The 17,280-nt window shown below is 45.7% G+C and overlaps 1 long non-coding RNA gene across 1 annotated transcript in view; it reads left to right on the top strand.

The window, feature by feature from the left end:
• The window catches only part of LOC115031899 (uncharacterized), a 14,373-nt gene extending 9,570 nt beyond the window's left edge, over window positions 1–4,803 (top strand). Inside the window, exon 3 of the long non-coding RNA XR_003837535.2 lies at window positions 4,428–4,803. This is a non-coding gene — a long non-coding RNA (uncharacterized LOC115031899). The remainder of the gene's footprint in view (window positions 1–4,427) is intronic.
• The last annotated feature ends 12,477 nt before the right edge of the window (window positions 4,804–17,280 follow it).

The raw sequence follows: 17,280 nt of genomic DNA, 5'->3' as shown, positions 1-17,280 counted from the left end.
TGGGGTGGGAAGGGTTGAGGAGATAGGAGGACAGTTGTGTGCTGGTAAGATTCTCCTCCCTTCTTTCAAAAATTATTCTTAGTAATTTAATATATGAACACAATGTATTTAGATCATATCCACCCCAGGTTTCCCGACGCCAACTCCTCTCAGACCTGCCTCCCATGAGCCCCTCCCTACTTCATGTCTTCCTCTCCTCCTCCTCAATGCTGGAGTGCTGGCTGACTTCATCTTGTGCAGTCTTGCATCAGCAACCATGGATGCTGTAAGTTCACGAGTGCAATGGCTGTCAGGTCCAGAAGACATTATAAACCGGCAATCATCCCTGACTTCTGACTCTTAACAATCTTTCCTCCTCTTCTTCCTTGACTGTCCCTGAGCCTTGGAGGGGAAGGGTGTGAGATTCGGTTTCTTGATTTAGGTCCTAGCCTATTGAATGTGCCTACCTCATAAGAATTCACCTATCAGCAAATCTTCATATCTCATATGTATGCTATGATTCATTAACACTTTGGCAATACAAACTGGACTTCATATAATCTTTTTTTGTATGTCTATATACATAATTATGTTAGTGTGAGCATGTGTGCATGAAGATGTGTGTGTAGAGGCTTGAGGTTATCTTTCTCAGTTGCTCTCTATTTGCTTGTGACTGAGCACAGAGCTCATCATTTTAGCTAGGTTGGCAGGCCGATGACCTCTGGGTATCTGTCCAACTCTGCTGGGATTACAAACAGTTGCCACCAACCCAGTTTTTATTGCCTGGGTGCTGCACAGCAAGCTTTTTACTGACTGAGCCATCTCTGCAGCCCCATGGACTTCATATAATCTGAAGCACAGAAGACTTTCTCAAGCCAAGTTTGGAAACCTAGATCTAAAAGATAGATATTTTTGCCTTTAAGTATGCATTTTTAATACATTTTGTGGCAAGATGTTGTAAGCAAAGTCAAAAGACAAACAGATTTAGAAAATAGATTTGCAATGCAGATGATAGACAAAGGTTAATCACTACAATATGCAAAGAGCTCTTATAAATTGATAATAATAAAAAAAAGACAAAAATCCAAAAGCGAGAACAGGCAATGAATAGGTTGTTCAGAAGGGGAAAAATCAAACTGTATGGAAAGATGCTCACATTCATTAGAATGCAGGGGAATGCAAATTAAAGTAATAAAAGATACTCATTTGCACCCTTCTGGCTGACAAAATTAAAAGAGCTCTACAGCGATTGCATGTTGTGGGGAAAACCCCCCTGCTCTCAATCATTGCTGGTGGAGATGTAAATTATTATAGCATTTTTGGAATTCAATCCAGAAAAATCCATCAATATTAAAAATACATATGCCCTTTGACTTAGCAATTCCACTCCTGGGAATCTAGGCCTGGAAAATGAAAGCAGCTAAGGGCCCGTGGGTGGGGGTGTCTATCCCAACACTGTTTGTTGATGTGTTCATGGTGTGTGCCTGTGCCTCTGCAATGTGCACACACAGTGGAAACAAAGCAAATGCCAGGAGCAGAGAAGCAGTAAGAACAGCTGCTCTCCTTTAGAGCTCAGAGCAAGAGACCCAAGGCTTCTTAGCACACAAAGTCCTTCTCCTGGGGTGGAAGTGGACAGTGGGTAGCAACCTTCCCTCCTTGATTTAGCCAAGACATTGACACCAGCGTAGGCATGGAGGGGAGATTTTCTAGTATGGAACCCCTCTCAATGACACTCAGGTCCTGTCACTCCAGGATCAAAGAAAGAAGAACAAAAGAAGGTTACAAAGGTGGCTCTTGGGAACATCTATTATCCCACCTAGTCTGGCTTTCCCAGGCCAAGCTAGGCAAGCATCTCCATGATGAGACATAGAATCAACAGCAAAGAATGATTTATAAAATCCGCATTTCTCTTCTGCTAGGAAGGTAGCCCCAACAGGACTCTTACCGGAAAAGACAACCTAGCATATGTGGAAATGTTTGAAACTATAACCAAGCCACTAAACTACATTAAAATGTTCTATTCTTCTACACCAAAAAAATACATATTCATAGGATAAAAAGCAGATCTTGTCGAGGTTTGGTCTGCTGTTATGTATTGCAATGCTAAATTCTAGCATGAAGGTATAGGCCTAGGAGTGACTTCTTTTGTTTACAAGCTTCTGTTGGGCAGTCCTTGTTTCTTTCTTTCTTATTTTATTTATTTATTTTTTGGTTTTTCGAGACAGAGTTTCTCTCCATAGCCCTGGCTGTCCTGGAACTCACTTTGTAGACCAGGCTGGCCTCAGAAATCCATACCTGCCTCTGCCTCCTGAATGCTGGGATTAAAGGCGTGTGCCACCATGCCTGTCTAGTCCTTGTTTCTTAGTGTAATACTATTGGTTAGATAAAACTGACTACAGCCAATTACTGGAGGGATTACAGGTAGGTGGGTTTGGGGTGACCTGGTTGGAGGAGAGAGACAAGGAAGAAGAAAGGAGAGGAGAGGAGGAAGCCGCCACAAGGGGAGATGGACGATGAGCACACAGTCAGGAGAAACAGCAAGTACCTGGGGTACAGCACTGGGGAGGCAGCCAGGCCTGCAGTTAGAAGACTAGATTAGGGATTACCCCTAGTAATTGTCAAAGCCAAATAAAATATAGTCTGAGCCTCATTTATTTGTAAGCTAGTCAGGGATAAGCTTCAATTGCTTGTACTACAAGATTCTTTATTTCTTTTTTATTTCCATGGCTCTAGGGATTGAGCCAGGTCCTTGTGTGTGCTAAGCATACACTCTTCCACTGAGTTTACTGTTCCACATAGCCCAAGACTGGGCTGAGGATGGCGCTGGCTTGCAATCTTCTTATCCTAGTCTCCTAAGTGCTCGGATTATAGCCACATGCCACCATGAGACATGTGTAGTTATGGTTGGAATATAGTTCTCTGATAGAGTGCTTACCCAGAATACCCTTGGCTCAATTAACACTACCACCACCACCACCATCACACACACACACACACACACATACTCACACATACTTTGTACCATATTTTCATGGAATTTAACTTTGTTGCTTTCCTTATTGCAAAATTACTAATTATGTTGTTACAATCAAGATTTTTGCACAATTTATATTCTCTTGGCGGTGATATGAAATTGGTCCATCCTTTTTGAGTCACTGTAATTTTAAGATAGTTTTAAAAATTATTTTTGATCTAGAGAATGCTTTAGTAATACGAGGAATTGCCATCAAAATTGTAAAACAATCTTTAAATTTGGAAATTGAATTGTAAATTCTGCTTAACTTAGTCGGATATTTTAGTGACGTTGCTGAGAGGATATAGTCACCGAGGTCTGGAAAGATGGCTCGGGAGTTGGGAGTGCTCCTTGCTCGGCCAGAAGACCCAAACTCAGTTTCCAGTATCACTTTGGAACACTCACAGCTGCTTGTAACTCTAACCCCAGGGAATCTGACGCCCTCTTTTGGCCTCCATTGCGCATGCACATAGATACATACAAATAAAAATTTTTAAAGAAATCATCACCAATTCAGAAAACACTGCACATTATTTTAATTTCAATGGAGAAATGTCTACCTTTTAAATGACAATTACATATTGGATAATATGAGGAGTCTTGTAGTAACATAGAGAGCTGACCTCATATGAAACAAATCCAAAGGTAGATGGAGGTAGGAGGTGGTTCTCAGGTTTTGATCGGGAATTTTGCGTGTGAATGCTGAAGGTCCTGACCCCAATTGGTTCTTGATCGATCAATAAACACTTTAGTGGCCAATGGCTGGACGAAAGAGGCAGGACTTCTAGGTTCCCACAGGAAGGCTAAGAGACGCAGGAGGAGGAAAGAGGATTTGCCATGCTTTGGAGGGAGAGAGAGCCACTAGTCACGTGAGATTTCTGATAGTGTCGCCATTGGCCGCTTCCCCGACTGGGCCTGGGGTAGCAGATAGGAGATTAGAAACTAAGCTGAGGGCAGATTTAAAGGTGTTGAGCTAGGGCTAAAGGTAACTGAGCAGCTAAGCCGAGGGAAGAATTAAAGGTGTTGAGCTGGGAGTGAAGGTAAGGATACGTTAGCCGCAGGAGGCTTAGAATTATCTGGCCATTGAGCTAAGAAACATATTAAAAATAAGCTCGTGTGTGTGTGTGTGTGTGTGTGTATTTCATCTCCGGATCCAAGGGAAGCGGGCGGTGGTAGTGCGGTCCGCCCGGAGCTTAACTACCCACTACAGACAGACGGAAGCGATACTGTGGCTGAAAGTTCTTGGCCACCATAAGTAGCTGCCAATACCACGCTAATGTGTGAGCCCCTCCTGCAGTGGAGCAGAAAGACCAATATGAGATGGACAGGAGGCCCTACTGGGAAATGGGGTTGCACTACTAAGAAACCACCGTAGTCTCACTATCTGTGCAACAGGATTTGACAAGTTAATTAATTTGTCTTTTTCTTACCTAAGTGCCTCTGCCACTCAAACCCTTCCATGAAATCTGAAGTGGCTTGTGTCTCTGGTGTTGGCAGAGAGGCAACCCAGGAACCTGTGTGACATCCAGACGCATCTGCATCCAGACGTCTTCTGCTTGGAGAGACACCGGGCCAAAGGTTGGGGAGCTGTGTTACCCTGGGGCCTGAACAATGTTGTCACCGGGGTTGATGTTCTGGCTGTTGTCTGTTGAGATGCTGGTGCTGAGCCCAGAGTCCTTGTGTTTGTGACATGTTGAGATTTCGACAGACAGGCTTCTTGAACTTTACGTTCTGCAACATTTGAGTTTTAATTTCCCACTCTAATAAAGCCATTCTTCTGTAAAAGTTGAAAAAGAAATAAATCGCTAGAAAAGCAAAATAAAAAATAAAATAAATCTATACAAGTATCAGTATTTTTATTTCTCTCTGAAATTTCCTCCATACCTGATGAATAGTCGTGTGAGAAGAACTTAGAGGCTGATTTTGCTTAGAGAGAGAGAGAGAGAGAGAGAGAGAGAGAGAGAGAAAGGGTCTGGAGGGATGGCTCAGTAGTTAAGAGTGCTGGTTGCGCCAGGCATGGTGGCGCAATCCTTTAATCCCAGCACTTGGAGGTAGAGGCAGGCAGATTTCTGAGTTCGAGGCCAGCCTGGTCTACAAAGTGAGTTCCAGGACAGCCATGGCTATACAGAGAAACCCTGTCTCGATAAACCAAAAAAAAAAAAAAAAAAAAAGAGTTCTGGTCGCTCTTCTAAGGTTCAATTCCCAGCACCCACATGGCAGCTCTTGTCTGTAACTCCAGTTTTAGGGGACCCAACAGATATACATAGAAGCAAAATACCAATGAACATAAAATAAAAATAAACTATACATTTAAATCCCAGATGGTGGATTCACATGCTTTTAATCTTAGCACTTGGAGGCAGAGGCAGGCAGATCTCTGAGTTCGAGGCCTGGTCTACAGAGTGAGTTCCAGGACAGCCAGGGCTACACAGAGAAACCATGTCTTAGAGGTGGGGGGAACCAACAAAACAAAACAGAACAAAACAAAAAGACAGGGTTGCCTAGTGGTTAAGAGCTAGTACTGCTCTTGCAGGGGACTCAAGTCTGATTTTCAGAACCCATATGGCCGCCTGTAACTCCAGTTCCAGATCAGATGCCCCCTTCTGGCCTCTGTAAGCATCTGCACTCTCATGCACATACACCTTCCCATATACATAATCAAAAGTGATCTTTTCATAAAAGAATTTCATGTAAAGCTAGTAATCCTTGCTTTTCATGGCTGAAGGCAGCAAGCTTTGAGGAGCAGAGATCTGCAGGCAGAACACCCCATGAGAGGGCTGCACCTACACAGGGGTACTGGATTACCCATCACACTTTAAAACACCTTGGGCTGGGGTTATAGCTCAGTCAGTGAAGTGCTTGCAAGCATGGATCTGAGTTTGATCCCATTGTAATCCCAGAGCTGAGAAGTTGGAGGCAGACTTCTCAGTGGGGTTCCCTGGGCTTCACTGGCCAATCAGCTCAGCTCAGGTAGTGAGAGCCTGTATCTCAAAAATCAAGGACCACAGTGCCTGAGGAACAATGGCTAAGGTTTTCTTCTTGCCTCCAAAGGTACAAAATCAACACTTACCCGAACACACACATAACACACACCACACACACACACATCACACATTATTACACACCATAACTGTGGAGAGCCGTGCTGTGAGCAATCGCCATTATAAGATGGCACTGGCTTCCGCTGTGCCTAAATAGTAAACAAGCTTTGTGAGCAAGTGCGAGAGTGAGCTCACACCTAGTCACTGCCCATCTTGGGGCGTAGAAATGAGGTGATGGGCGAGCAACAAATCAGGAGCTGACACACCACATCAGGTGCTGAAACTCCACGCTGAGGGCTATATAAGCAGAACCATTTTCCGGGGTCGGGTCTTCCCTCCTTAAGAAGCAATAAAGCTTGCCGCAGAAGAATCGGGACACATAACCATATACATACATCACACATACACACCATACCACACCCCCCCACACACACATACCACACCACACACACACACACACATACACACACACACATCACACATATATACACACCATAACCTACACATACATCACACATACACACCATATCACACACACATACCACACACAAACAGCACCCCCCACACACCACATTCACACACCCCACCCACACACATATACACACCATAACCATACACATACATCACACATACCACACACAAATAGCACACACACACACCCCACACACACATATACACACATCATAACCATACACATACATCACACATACACACCATACCATACACACCACACAAACAGCACACACACATACCATGCACACATGCACACTGTACACACCATACATACACATCACACATACCATCCATACACCACACACACACACACACACACACATCTTTCTCAGAGCCCACAGGGATTCAGAGACTCAGACCTAAAATAATGGCAGAGCATACATCAGTCTGACTGAGATTTCTTGGCCTTGCACACACCCCACTTGTTCCTTGCTCCAGTTCTTTCCCTACATGCATCCGGGGATCAAAGACAGGCCTGAGGACATTTAGTTTCCCTGTCTTCCCAGCGTGGCTCTTCCTTTGCTGTTTCTATTATCTTTCCATTTGATTTCTGGGGAGTATGGCTGGACCTGGTTTTGGAGCCTCTCTACAGTCAGGCCTAAGAGCTCCAGTGACAGTCACAGGATTGAGTGTTGCAGCGTTAAGTTCTGGACACGGGGATAATTCCTGAGGAGGAGCCTGTAGCTTTGATTTTGGAATTCCCGGGGTCCTGAGAGATGGGCCGCTCTGCTCCTCCAAATGGCAAACTTGAGGTTAACAAGCTTGAGTGAAGGCCACTCCACTGCTCTGTTGTGAAACTAGGCCACCTGGGTCTGTGACATGTGCCCTCGCCCTCTCCAGATGGGAGTGGAGCAAGGAGAGGCACTGTGTGCCACTGCCAAGCCCAGTCCACAGGCTAGACTGAGGCAGACCTCAGACCTTCCACAGACTGCTGCTGGAAAGAAATCAGGCCACACCCCTGCAGTCTCTTTACTCTTACACCTGCTGTGAGGGAGTCCTGATAAGCAAGTTGCTGTGACCTGCGGCCTTTGGGCTACTTATTAACCATGCTTGCTGCTTCATGGTGTGGGATCTTCCCCCTCCCTCAGAAACTGAAAGAGAGAAACAAACACATTGTCTGGTAGAACTGAAGGTTCTCTCTCTCTCTCTCTCTCTCTCTCTCTCTCTCTCTCTCTCTCTCTCTCCCTCTCCCTCTCCCTCTCCCTCTCCCTCTCCCTCTCCCTCTCCCCCTCCCCTTCTCCCTCTCCCTCTCCCTCTCCCTCCCTCCCTCTCTCTCTCTCTCTCTCTCTCTCTCTCTCTCTCTCTCTCTCTCTCTCTCTCACACACACACACACTCTGTCTCTGTCTGTCTCTGACTCTGTCTCTGTCTTTCTCTGTGTGTGTGTGTGTGTGTTCTCTCTGTCATGTTGTCTGCAATATTAATATCCTTAATAAATCTCATACCTTCAAGGACAATTCAACTCTCAAATCAAACCATCTCTCCCTTCTTTCTGGAAACCTAATGCTGAGTGTTGATTCCCACAGGCAGGCATCGTTTGGGTGCATCTGAAGCTAAGGAAGCTCAGTAGGTCAGTCTAAGGGACGAAATAAGCGGATCATGGATTGAAATTCAATGCCACATTAATTTAAGAAGAGGCCAGCAAGGACATTGTGGTTTAGCTCAATCCTACCAGGTGTGTGAACGGGGGAAGCTATGTGTTTACAGTCACCACTTCTGTCTTTGGAAGCTGACAAGATCAAAGAGAGGACCTTGACCCTGAGTGGCCTTGCCTGGGAGATGTATTCAAACGTGATGGACTAGACAGGCTATTAATACTGGGCAGGGTTCTAGCCATCTTCTTGTCTCTTTTGGTTTATACAGCCTTCTGAGGTAAAGGATTTCTGAAATATGGTGAAATATTTATTAAATTTTGTGGATATTCTGGCCAAAGACTCCTAAAATCCTCAGATTCTCCAAACTGGTAGGTTTTTTTTTTTTTTTAATTATTTGGTTTTTGAATGCTAATGCATGGCTGGTAGCTTCAGGGTGGGGCCTGGTCACTGGAAACACTGAGAGAGGATTAGAGGGATCGTTTCCTGGGCTGAGGAGAGGGGCTGAAGGCGATGGTTGGTTCTCAGAGGTCAATGATGCAATTACTCGTGTCTTTGCAGTGGAGCCTTCATTAAAACACCAAAGAAGCTTGTGAGCAGGAATATGCCCGGAGGATGGTCCTCCCAGTTAGGGTTGCTCCTCCCACCACCTCACTCTATGCGAGCTTTCATCTGTATCCGTTGTAATGTCCTTTACAATAACTGGTAAACTTAAAATCATACAAAATACAAGCTCCTGATAAATATACGTGTGTAGGGACGGAGGTGCATGTGCACATGTATACATTTTGCATGGGATGGCCAGAGGACATTGGGCATGCTCTATCAATGTCTACCTTATCCCTGGGAGATAGAGTCTCTTACTGAAACTGGAGTTAGGTTGGCAGACAGCAAACCTCAGCAATTCTCCTGTCTCAGCCCCATTGCAGGACCAAATTTGGGGGGGGGCATGGGAACTTGAAGTCAGGCCTACAGAACGGGGGGGGGGGGGGAGAGAGAGAGAGAGAGAGAGAGAGAGAGAGAGAGAGAGAGAGAGAGACTTTATCTCAGTTTCTGTGTGTACTCACTAAGGACTGCCAATGAAGTAGGTGGGGTAGCCCACACCTGTAGTTTCAAAACTCAGGAAGTTGAGGAAGGTAGGAGGATCTCCAGGTCTAGGGCAGCCTGGGGTGTAGAATGAGTTCAGTGTCAACCTGGGCTACAGAGCAAGACTCAGTCTCATCCCCTTCCTTCATTCCCAAAGAACTAGGACCCACTGTGGGACAGGCATAGATTATACACATGGGAACACTCTGTTCCCTGGATGAGGCTTCTCTTGCCTCTACCTAGGGGTGGCATCAATCATTCTGGAGGTGTGGTAGACCGCTCAAGAGGCTCCATTGGGCCCGGAGCTGCTGGAACAAGCCACCTTCCTGATAGAGCCACCAGCAGAGGGCAGATGCTTTCCTGAAGTTAAGGAGTCCAGAGCTGAACTGTCCAGATTGCCATCTGTGTGAGAGAACTGGGAAAATGGTCTGGTGCCTTAGGGAGCAGCAAATGGTTGGGCTTGGCTAGGTTATGAAGATCTGATCGGAAAGGCCACAGTCAGTCCCAAACAGGCAGCTGGCTGTCACAAGCCATGCGGAGCCAAGGAGCCTCTGCCTCCTCAAGGTCAGTGGACAAGCAAGAGGAGATCAGGTTTCCAGAACATCTTGGGCTTCCTTATAATCTTTACCTTGCCAGGATTCTACCCACATAGATGTCCCTAAAATCACCTTTTTTGGTCACCCTCTGCAGTTTTGTTTTGTTTCATGACCCACTTTAAATCCTCTGCTTTTGTCATTTCTCTCATAGATACATTTTGCAGAGGACACAACTATTATAAATTCGTTTAAGCTTCACCCCCACACATTTTTCTTAAAAGTGTGCATCTACGAGCACTCATGCATGCATATATGTTGTATGTATGTGGGCATCAGGTGTCTTCCGCTGTGACTTTCCATCTTAATCTCTTGAGAGTCTTTCAATGAACCTGGAACTTGAAGCCTTTCTGCCTAGGCTGCTGACCGGAATGCCCAAGTGATCCTCTTGTCTCTGTTCCCTCAGTTCCCATCAGGCGGGTGTGCATGGCTTCAAGACATTTTTCAAATTTACATTTATTTAGTTGTTAGCTGCGTGTGCTCACCACAGCACATAGGTAGAGGTCAGAGGACAGCTTGCAGGAACTGGTTCTCTTTTCCCACCATATGGGTCCCTGGGATTGAACTCAGGTCATCTGGCTTACCTGCACTTTACCCATTGAAGCACCGCAGCAAACCAGTGTCCACTCTTCTCCCTGCCCCGAGTGTGTGTCTGAACTGAGATCTTCATGCTTGTCCCCAAAATGTTCTTACCCCAAAGCCATCTCTCAGCCCTTAAATGTCTAAAATCAAAAAGGAAGGCAGAACTGTACAACACAGAAGTTGGCTTTTATCGTCTCCATAGCTTTGATCTTAGCCCACTCTCAATAGCCACAGGCTTTCACAGTTACCTACGGTGGTATGTCTTAACCAGCGTTTGTTCCTGTGCTTATAAACACCTGTCTCTCTCATCATCTGCCTGGGGGTGGCAATGTCCTGAGCAGTCCCAGGGGGTGGCCAAATGGAGAGGAACTGACACCTCTGGCCAAGAGCTATGAGTAGGTTTAAATGCAGCTCCCACAGCTGCCCGGGCTTCCGGTAGCTGACGTTCTCACTGTAGTGTCTAAGCCAGGACCACCCTGAGGAATTCTTGTCACTGTGTAATAAACAGCATAAATTTAAGCTGCCAAATTCAGGGGCTCTGTGCTATGTAAACAATACAATTTTCATTTCTCTTCGATGCCTGATCATTCTGTTATTTTTCAAGCTCCTCTTTATAGCAAAGCTCTATAAAAGAGCCATCCATTCTCATTTCTCCCCTTCCCTCCACCCAGTCCCATCCACTCTAATCCACCTGTCAGCCACAGAAGCCTCTGCCGGCAACACTACATTCTAACTAGTTAAAATTTTCTTTGTATCTCTCTTAGATGTATGCCGCACATCCCAAAAGGAGGATTCTTGTGTAGGTGACTTGCTAAGAAAGTGTTCTCGAGAAACACAGGACAACTAGATCGTTTGAATTGTTTGAATTTCAGGTTGTATTTAGGATGATAGATAGTTCTCCAGAACATGGCCTGCTTTGATTAGAGTAAGGAAAATATTAGCTCTCTCTCTCTCTCTCTCTCTCTCTCTCTCTGCTCGAGTGCACACTTGCATGTGCACGTATAGCTTGATAGTGAACGTGGTTGGGAGTGTGGGCCCTGGATAGCTTGGTGGGTTGATGAGAAGCATGATCACAGAGAGAATTATTTTTACCTCTAGGCATCAGGTAGCCATGGAAAGAATAGTCTCTTTAGAATCAAGATCTCTAGTGCTAGAACATCAAGGATACTGAATACCCTCGGTCTAGTGTCAGGCTTTTGAGAGAGCCCCAAGAGAGAGCAGTGCAAGGGTGGGAAGCAGAGGAGTCTGGGTAGTTAGAACCCTGCCTGGAACTGACCAGGCAACCCCTGCTGTCTTCTGGTGCTTGACTGGACCAGACTGCTTAGACACAAAAGCAAAATAAACTCCCCTTTCCGGGAGAGGGTGGCAAAGTCGAGTTGCGAAAAGGTGGATGTGATTCCTGATACTGCTGTGACTATATTGCAAAAGTACAATCGGCCACACTCAACATCGTGTGTTTCAAGCAAGTATGTGAGTGCTCAAGTGGGTGGATTCTGCTGCTAGAGTCTTCCTATATAAGAAGTTCTTCCTGAAGTCATTAGATATGCACTCACTGATAAGTGGATATTAGCCCAGAAACATAGAACACCCAAGATACAATTTGCAAAACACAAGAAAATCAAGAAGAAGGAAGACCAAAGTGTGGATACTTCATTCCTCCTTAGAAGAGGGAACAAAATACCCATGAAAGGAGTTACAGAGACAAAGTTTGGAGCTAAGACGAAAGGATGGACTATCCAGAGACTACCCCACCCGGGGATCCATCCCATAATCAGCCACCAAACCCAGACACTATTGCATATGCCAGAAAGATTTTTGCTGAAGGGACCCTGTTATAGCTGTCTCATATGAGGCTATGCCAGTGCCTGGCAAATACAGAAGTGGATGCTCACAGTCATCTATAAGATGGAACACAGGGCCCCCAATGGAGAAGCTAGAGAAAGTTTCCAAGGAGCTGAAGGAGTCTGCAACCCTATAGTTGGAACAACAATATGAACTAACCTGTACCCCCAGAGCTTATATCTCTAGCTGCATATGTAGCAGAAGATGGCCTAGTCGGCCATTATTGGGAAGAGAGGCCCCCTGGTATTGCAAACTTTATATGCCCCAGTACAGGGGAATGCCAGGGCCAAGAAACGGGAGTGGGTGGGTAGGGGAGCAGGGCGGAGGGAGGGTATAGGGAACTTTCAGGATAGCATTTGAAATGTATATAAAGAAAATATCTAATAAAAATAAATTAATTAAAAAAATAAATTCAGATACGAAAAAAAGAAGTTCTTCCTGATGCTAGACACTCACCAATTTGAACCAAAGGAAGGTTTTCTTCTTCAGTATTCCAGAGATAAGCTAGTAGATCACAAAGTCTTAGTTCTTGCTCATTGCTGCCCTCTACCGGAAGAGCAGAAACTTAGCTACTCCCACCAGTGTCCGTCTGGACCCCGCCTTCCCAGTTCCAGCTCCATGTGGCTCTAGTTCTCCAAACCTAGTCCTGGCATGATTTAAGGCAGGGAGGGGATTAGTTGAATATTGGTAAGGGAGGTGTTCTAGGGTGTAAGCCCTGGGTTAATTGGTTGGTTGATCAAAGGAGTGTTTGTAGGGGAGTTGCCCATAGGCTTCGTTAGATTTCAGTTCTGGGAAAGTAAGACTTTTGTAAGGATTTGGCTGTCTTTTGCTGAAGTATGGGCTCTGTGATGGCTTTCCACCTTCCTCCACGGAGGTGCTAATGTTAGCATTCTCTGCGGCAAGCTAAAGACTCAGCTCAATTCTTCTGCTAGCAACCCCCAGGCCCGTGCTATAGACACGGACATGTTGCCGGGAGGTTGCCACCTCATTGAACCCAGGAAGCATCCTCAGCCCACACAGGCAGAGAAAGTAGGGATAGGGTTTCTAGATACAGATAGTAGGAGGATAGAGACACTCACGCCACCGTAGTCTGTTAGAACTTTGCCTCCCTTCTCCATCAGAAGCTCTCCCAAAATACGGTGCCTAAAAGCACCCTCAGAATAACTCGAAACTTCTGTGCTCCGTGTGGCGCAGGTGTGGTTCAGTATTTGTTCAAAGCACTGCAGCCCATCTTCATTGTGTGCTTCTTACCAGCTCCTATCATCCTTGAGCTGCCTTCAAACGATTGCCAGTTAGAGAGCTGAGCATCCCCCTCCCCCGCCCCACACACCACCCGTGCTTCAGAAATGACCCAGATGCAGGGCCACTGTCAGACCGCTAGTGGTGAGTTGTAGGGTACATTCACTCCAGTGGTTGATCAAGCGGTGCTCAAGAAAATGGTGTCCCGTCGTGACAGGTAGTGCTTTGGACACCTGCCTACCGCGCTGTGTGCTCTGGCGAAGGTCCCTATGGATCTTTCTGGCAAAGACATTTCACACATTTTAACTGCTTGGCAAGCGGTTTACAAATCCTCCTAAATACAGCAGATTAGTCTGTGGAAATCCAAAATTTTAGAAAAAAATTAATTGAAAGAGCTACTGAATCAAGGAGGGTTTGCTTGAGCAAATATTTTCTCTATGGAATTCTGATCTATTCATTTAATAATTCTAATTATGGTTTTGTTAATTTGGGGGCCGTTGTAGAGAGAGTACCTTATTCCCTCAGGACCATCCCTGGGTTAAGAGGCTTTTGTTTTTCATCTGTGATGTTCAAAGTTAACAAGAAAATGTGTTGTCCCTGTCCCCAGGTCCCCCCCCCCCCCATGGCTGGTTCCTTGTATAACTTCTAGGAATTCATAACAGATACACCCCCCTCTCTTTCTCTCTTTCTCTCTTTCTCTCTTTCTCTCTTTCTCTCTTTCTCTCTCTCTCTCTCTCTCTCCCTCTCCCTCTCCCTCTCCCTCTCCCTCTCTCTCTCTCTCTCTCTCCCTGGCTTCAAAATATTAGCCAGAATGTGAGAGCAAGGGGCCAGGCCATCCAGGCCTTGATGTCTTTGTGTACCTAATGTCTTTCTGAAGCACTCTTTCTTTTATTCTTTTAGTAGCTCCTCCCTCACATTATGGGTCTTAACTCAGATTTCACTTCCCTTAGGCAGTCTTGTCTGATTCTGTGTCTACACCAATAGTCGGGCTCATCCTAGGAGCTCCGGGTAAGTCTGTTGATGTTGAATGTTTTATCAGAGGCCTTGTTGGCCCCTCAAATTAGGCATGGCCCACACTGGATGCATTGTCACCCTCTCCTTCCCACCTCCTTCTCTGCTCTGAGACTGCTTGTTTACTACACTGTATGTCTCCAAGCAGGGCATTGTGGGTCACCAAGAAAACGTACTGATGTGTGTAAGCAGATATTCAAGTCTGGTGTGGTTTCAGGAAATGTCTAAATCCAAGGGCTTTAGAAAGCTGTCTCCCAGCTCTGCTTTTTCCTCTATTGGTTCTCTTTGTGTAACGGCAAGAGAACGACCTACAGATCCCGAATGTTCCATTGTCATAGGATCAAATCCAGAATCCATGTCTGACCTCGTTAGTTTTATTTGCCAACTTGACATCATCTAGAGTTTTCTGAGAGGAGAGCCTTCACTGAGAAAATACCTAGGCCTGGTTGCCCTGTGGGCATGCCTGTGGAAGATTGTTTCAGTTATTTATTGACATGGGAGGGCCTAGCCCACTGTGGGCATCTCCATTCCCTGGGCAGGTGGTTCTGAGCTGTTTAAGGAAGCTAGTTAAGCATGAGTTTAGCAGTGAGTCAGCACTTTATGTCCTTCCACGGTTTCTTCTTCAGGTTTCTGCTCCAGTTCCTGCCCTAATTTCCCCGAGACCCTGGATGCTCTCTTCTGCTGCCCTGTGGTCCCTTTGCTTTGTGCAACAGTGCAGCTATAGCACACTCTTGGGTTGCTGTGGGTCTCTTCCTTTCAGTCTGTGAACTCCTTGACAACATGAGACCCCTTTGTGATTTTGTCTTCTCTGTACCTGCCACAGGTCTTGGCCTAGAGTGGGGACCTACTCTTAGGATGAGGGACGAAAGAATCTATTAGGAGAACGTAGATGGCATAGGGGGCCTTATTCCTTCATGTCATCAAGATAAGAAGAATATCCAGGATCATGAGCAACAGAATTGGGCCAAATATGCAAAGATAAAATGAAAAGAATCATAGGTGGAGGGATTAGGTCTGAAAAACAAAACAGACAAACAATCAGTTTGGGCATAGAGTGAAAGTGGTAGAATTATCCGGAGAGGTGCCCAGTGGTCTTTGTGAGGCTTCTTTAAAATGCTGACATGACTGTGGGTCACATCCATAGTCACTTTATTCCACAGCCACATACACTGATGCAAAAGCCGCAGGAAGATTCGTCACAAACAGTCCCTGCAAAAGGGACCCTGTGCTTTTGACCGCAGTGGCCTTCAGAAGTGTGACTTCATGTCTTCATGTCAGACTTTATATTTTCAAAGACCTGTTTCTAATGTAAAGGAAGGTGATTACAGGTCGAGGAATTTTACTTTTGTTAGTTAAGGACACAGTGGGGGAAAATCCTGTCACAAAAGAAGGGTACAGGCTGGAGAGATGGTTCAGGGGTTAAGAAGAACATGACTGTTCCTGTAGATGGCCTGGGTCTGGTTCTCAGAACCTGCAACAGATGGCTCACAAGCACCTCTAACTCCAGCTCCAGAACCTGCAACAGATGGCTCACAAGCACCTCAAACTCCAGCTCCAGAACCTGCAACAGATGGCTCACAAGCACCTCAAACTCCAGCTCCAGAACCTGCAACAGATGGCTCACAAGCACCTCAAACTCCAGCTCCAGAACCTGCAACAGATGGCTCACAAGCACCTCAAACTCCAGCTCCAGAACCTGCAACAGATGGCTCACAAGCACCTCAAACTCCAGCTCCAGAACCTGCAACAGATGGCTCACAAGCACCTCAAACTCCAGCTCCAGAACCTGCAACAGATGGCTCACAAGCACCTCAAACTTCAGCTCCAGGGGACCTGACGCTTCTGGCCTCTGAGTGTAGCCTATGTATACCATCCCAACTCACCCTCAACATTAAAAGTAAAACAAACATTTGTTTTTAAAGAAGGGCATAGTCTAAGATAAAGAACACACTTAGCTTTAGATGGAGTGACTAAGTCTGTTACTTCTTGTGTACATACTGGAGCCCATTTCAGCGTCCCCCATAGACAGCTAGGACCTCACAAGTTATTAACAAGTGATGCAGTTTATTGATGATCTGATGACAGAATGAGAGAGGAAGTAAGCTTGCCAACCCAGCTGAATGAACACCTTGGTCCTGAATCCCCTGCATGGCCAGCTGCCACACCCGCATCTTATCGTTGCCTTGCTAGTTGACTACATTATAATAAAAATTCATAGTCTGAGGCAGTAAAACAGTTGGAAGTTGTAATACTTAAAACTCAGCATCCTAGCCTCCTAGAGGGAACCCTGGGGAAAGGGACTCTTGATGTGTTGTGGGAAACCCCAAGTTGTCCCTCAGCAAAAGGCACTGGGTTGGGAAAGCAAGCTGGTTCTCTTGTTAGCAAGCATATTTCTCAGGTCTCTGGCTTTTTTTCTTTTTCTTGGTAGAACCCCCCTTTCCAAGGTTACCACCTGGGATAAACTCACAAAATTTCCTGACTGTATTAAGCAGTGCAATTTTGCTTCCTGATTTCTCGGCTAGCCTGAAGCAGCCCTGGGGCTTTGCTTTGTATAATTAAAAGATCCATTAAGGTGTTTTCCCAAACAAAAGAGCAGTTTCTCTTCCTGGGAGGATTCTGTTATCCTCTCAGGACAGCTATCTCAGCTGCAGTCAGATTTTAAAATAATGTAGATACAAATACCACACACACACACACACACACACACACACACACACACACATACACATGCACGCACACGCACACACATGCACGCATGCGCACACTTACATGCATGCACAATAAAGAGTCT

This window comes from Mus caroli, unplaced genomic scaffold (assembly GCF_978045245.1).
Source record: "Mus caroli unplaced genomic scaffold, Mus_caroli_1 scaffold_11, whole genome shotgun sequence".
NCBI lineage: Eukaryota > Metazoa > Chordata > Mammalia > Rodentia > Muridae > Mus > Mus caroli.
Note: the sequence above shows the minus strand (reverse complement) of the source record. Positions and strands in the feature narration are given on the sequence as shown.